Below are 4,991 nucleotides of genomic sequence, written 5' to 3' on the forward strand. Positions count from 1 at the left end.
TGTCGGCTGTCTGCTGCCTGTGTCTTGGCCAGGTGTTTGTCCATCCCTATGTCTGTTGTCAGTGGATCCATGTGGATCTATATGTGTGTATCTGAATGTATCTTTTGTGTCTGTAGATGTGTTCACTTGTGTCTGTGTGAGTTTTTATGGACATGTGACTGCTCATGAGTATGTTTGTACACTTGTGCTGATGGGTATATGTATATCTATCTAAGCTATGGAAGTGTGTGTTAGGTACGTGATAATGGGTGGGTGCTTGTCCATATACCATCTGAATGCAGGTATGCGCATTCATATGTCTTTGCCTGTGTCTCAACACTTAAGTGATTTCAAGTGAGTACTCTTAAATGTATGGGCTCAGCCTTCCTATACACATGCACAGAGCGCCCTCTAGTGCCCAACAGGTGAAAGTGACTTGCCTACTACAGCATAGCAGGGCCTGAATTGCCTTGAATAAAGCGGGGGTGTGGCTTGGTCCTGTATCTTCGTGGCCAAGTTTCCAGGACCGTCCTTGAGAGGCAGAGGAGGATCATGGACTCTGGAGTTGGGAACCCACGTAACAGAGAACTCTGCACAGGCTGCAGCCCACAGGAAGCTGCTTACTGGTGTGGGCGAACATAGGCCCCCACTGCTGGTGGGAAGAGGATCACCAGGGAGGGGGCGGGACATGGGGGTGAGGACTCAGTCCATGGCGTTTCTACTTGGGGAGTCAGCAGGTGGAGGAAGGTTACTGGGACATAACCGGGTTGCAGGGGTTAGGAGCCTACCTGTGGCCTCTCATTTGAGGGTGTCTGCACCCAGAAAACACTACCTTCCCTTACAGCTCTGCATGCAAAATGTTGGGGCCGACAGCATAGAGCATGCAGGTGCTGTGTATGGGATGTTTACTCAGTGCCAAGCACTGCGCAAAACTCTTTTTAAAATTTAATTTTATTGACTTTATTGGGGCAACACTGGTTAATAACATTATATAGGTTTCAGGGGGTACAAGTCTATAATACATCATCAGTATATTGTACTGTGTGTTTACCACCCCAAGTCAAGTTTCCTTCCATCACCATTTATTCTCCCTTTCCCCTCTCCTACCTTCCTCTACCCCCTTTCCCTCTGGTATCCCCATACTGTTAGGTTTTTTTTTCCCCTTAATCCCTTCACCTTTTCCACCCAGCTTCCTCTCCCCTCCCCCCTTACAGCTGTCAATCTCTTTTCTGTATCTATAAATCTGTCTCCACTTTGTTAGTTTATTTTGATCATTAGATTCCACATATAGGTGAAATCATATGGCGCTTGTCTTTGCGTGGCTCATTTCACTTACCATACCACTGTCCAGGTCCATCCATGCTGTTGCAAAAGGTAAGATTTCCTTCTTTTCTACAGCCGAGTAGCATTCCATTGTCTAAGTTTACCACAGCGCTGTTATCCACGCTCCTACTGATGGGCACCTGGGCTGCTCCCAAATCTCGGCTATTGTAAATAATGCTGCAATGAACACAGGGGCGCATTTATTCTCTCAAACTAGTGTTTCAGGTTTCTTTGGGTATATTCCCAGAAGTGGAATGGCTGGGTCATAAGGCAGGTCCATTTTTAATTTTTTGAGGGGTGGTGTGTTGCTTGTTGTAGATACTCAAATTTATGTTTCAGAACATCTGCTTTCAAGGAAAAACAGCCAAATTGTCCCTAAGACTGAAGTAATTGCAAAAGCAAATGAGAGCAACACATCCCTTTTTGAAATAAGTCCCCCTACAATAGCATGGATGGACCTGGAGAGCATCACACCAGGTGAAATAAGCAGCCAGAGAAAGACAAGCACCACCCAACCCCACTCATGTGGAATCTAATGAACAAAACAAGCCAACAGACAAAATTAAAAATTAAAAACCCATTAGGCTACCGTTAGGCTAGGCTGCCTGGAGCCCGTGCAGCTGTGAGGGGCCTGTCTCGCCTCCGCATGTGCTGGGCGCCGGCCCGCCTCCCTGCCTGGGTTGCCCAGGGTGGAGGTAGCAGTAATGCTGACGCTGGCGAGCTACCTGCAGCGGATGACGGTCTCAGAGGGTCCCGGACGTCAGCCACAGCCTCCGCCTCCAATCGAGGGTGTCTGTGAGAGACAGGCGGCTCCTTAAAGAGGCTGCAGGACTTGAAGCTAACTTGCCTGATGTAGGAAATGGGCCTCGGTGATCCTTCTCCAGCAGGGCCGGCTTTTGATGGGAATGGTTGGTGAATTTCCCCAGGGCAAACAGAATGTAGGGAGGAGGGAAGAGGACGTAAGAGCAACTGTGCAGTGGGCCAGCATCATGGTGGAAACCCCCAGCGCCTGCCTCAGCCAGACATGGAGAGGTGGAGGCAACTAGAAAAGGCCTCAGCCCAATTTTTTAAAATGGCCCCATGGGACACAGCAAGACCTAGGTCAGTGGTTCTCAACCTTGGCCGCACATTAGAATCACCTGGGAATCTTTTTAAAATCCTGATTTCTGGGCCTCATCCTCTGGAAAGTCTGTTTCTTTGTTACTAATGTTGTGGCCCCACCCCATAACAAAGAAACAGAATTTCCGGAGGATGAGGCCCAGAAATCAGGATTTTAAAAAGATTCCCAGGTGATTCTAATGTGCGGCCAAGGTTGAGAACCACTGACCTAGGCTGGAGATGTGTGAAACAGGTGAGCCCATAGTACTCAGCCAGTGAGGAGCCGGAGGAGGGACTGGCTAAATAGGCTGTGATCGCTGGCCCTGCTCTCCAACTGTAAGAAAAGTCCCCTTTCGCCATACAGTGGGGCCTTGACTTATGAGTGTCCCGACTAACGAGTTTTTTGAGATTCCAGCTGTCTCTCGGCCGATTTTTTGCATTGAGTTGACAGAGTAATTTGAGTTAACGAGCTCCTTAATGAGCTCGGTCTCGGAACGAATTAAACTCGTAAGTCAAGGCCCCACTGTACTTCTGTCTCCGAGCACGTTATTTGCACACGGACAGGTGAGCATTTCTCACACCTTGTACATGTGAAACAGTGCACTTTCCTGATCCAAACAAGCTCAGTGCTTTCAGCCAACCTGTCACCCTAGATGAGGCTTACTACCAGGGAGGACAATTTCAGGTTGAAACGGAAGTTCCTGATGCGTACAGCACGGTGCCTCCCAAGGTGAGATGCTTGACCAGGGCCTCGCACCCCAACATCGCCCAGACGGCGAGATATGTGGGAGTTTACTGAGAACATTGGATCCACGAGGACAGCGAAGGGTGTTGTTTGGGGATTAAACTCTGTGTGCACTGATCTGAACTTCGATTGCCCCCTGGATATCGAGGCTGCAGAGCATTGCCTAGGGAGCAGGAGGACTTCCTGAATCCGGGGAGACCACACTAGGCGGTACCAGGTGACAGGCGGGGAGCCTGCCTCCGGGACTGTGCCCGAGGGTCCTCTCCAGCGCCTGGGCCTCCGCCCCAGTCCTCACTCCCGCAGGCCCAGGCTCTGCGGCCCAGTGACCTGCCCGGTGGAGGAACTTCTTCAGACTGCCCATGGTCCACGGAGAGTCCCACATAAATACAGCAAGGACATGTGTTTGGCTGGTTAGCATGGCTCCGTGGTTGAGCATCGACCTATGAACCAGGAGGTCACGGTTTGATTCATGGTCAGGGCACATGCCCCGGTTGCGGGCTCGATCCCCAGTAGGGGGCGTGCAGGAGGCAGCCGATCAATGATTCTCTTTCATCATTAATGTTTGTATCCCTCTCTCTTCCTCTCTCTGAAATCAATAGAAACACATTTTAAAAAGAGAAAAGAAAATGTGTTTGGGCTCTAAAGAGTTGTCTGCTTACCTTAGCATGTGTATTTTTGTGAACCTGTACTGGGTAGGCGGAGGAGATGCCTGGAAGTTGTAATGAACTCAGAAGGAGCCAGCTTCTTCCCTTCTCCCAAAGCCCTTCCCTGCTCTGCAAAGCCCATGACCTTCGGGGAGCTGGCAGGTGGTCCTCAGAGCCCGCTGCAAGCTATGATTGGATGCACAGTCTCTTAGCTCCTCCCACAAACCTGGGCCCTGCCTCAGATTGCAGTCATTCACTGTAGATCTCTTACTGAAATGCGTACTTTATTTACGGTGAGCATATATTGGAACAGATTTGTAATTTGTAAAACAATGCTTTATTTTTTTTCCCTGTTACACACACACACACACACACACACACACCATTAGGCTCTTTCCATTCGAGCCCATATTGTATTTCCCCCCTTATTATTGTCCTGCCATAGTTGGGCCCCAGTAGCTGCCTCTCCTCTCCCTGGAGTGCCTCAGCAGGCAGCTGCCGGTCACCGTGGTAGTGGCCTCTCCAGAGAGTGTCTTCCTCTGGCGACAGTGTCTGCCTCTGGGGAGGGCCTGGCCCAGTAGCTGCCTCTGCTGGTGGGAGCTGCCTGTTGCAATATTGCTGGGCCGGATAGCTGCCCGGACAGTGTGCCTGCCTTACTCTGATTTTGAAAAATTGTTTAAAAATTAACCACAAATGTTTGTCAGAGGATTATTTGTAAATCCGCAAGTAATCCTGATACAGAATGTAAATTAAAAACGAACTCTTGACATTTTTATTTCCAGCAGCGTAGAAAGAATGGATATTCTGAAACACACAAATGTTAAGTAAATGAGAATAAACATACTGAGCTTAGAAGAAAGTAAGGGAAGTCCTTAATGAATAAATAAGCAGATAAATAACAACAACAACAAAAATCGTCAATCTTCAGGCACTCTCCCTCCTGGAAACACGCCTTTCTCTTCCCTCTCCTCGCCCCCCCTCCCACCCCAGGCAACTTACCACTAGCTTCCTCACTCCCAAGCTCCAAGGCCCTTCCTTTACCCCTAGAGCTTGTTTCCCAAGCCCATTTCTTCTAGAAATTACTTCTAACTCTGTGATTTACCCAATAAATGTTCTCCTACAGTTTGGGTCTTGCTCTGGATTCTTTCCCAGCCAGAACCCAAGGGCCAAGGTTGCTGGACTCAGGTTTGGTCTGACCCCAC

At 49.2% G+C, this 4,991-nt stretch overlaps 1 pseudogene; it reads left to right on the forward strand.

The window, feature by feature from the left end:
• Positions 1-2,006: 2,006 nt before the first annotated feature.
• Positions 2,007-3,332, forward strand: LOC132236117 (NEDD8-conjugating enzyme UBE2F-like; annotated as a pseudogene).
• Positions 3,333-4,991: the final 1,659 nt, after the last annotated feature.

Source organism: Myotis daubentonii, chromosome 5 (genome assembly GCF_963259705.1).
Source record: "Myotis daubentonii chromosome 5, mMyoDau2.1, whole genome shotgun sequence".
Classification (NCBI taxonomy): Eukaryota; Metazoa; Chordata; class Mammalia; order Chiroptera; family Vespertilionidae; genus Myotis; species Myotis daubentonii.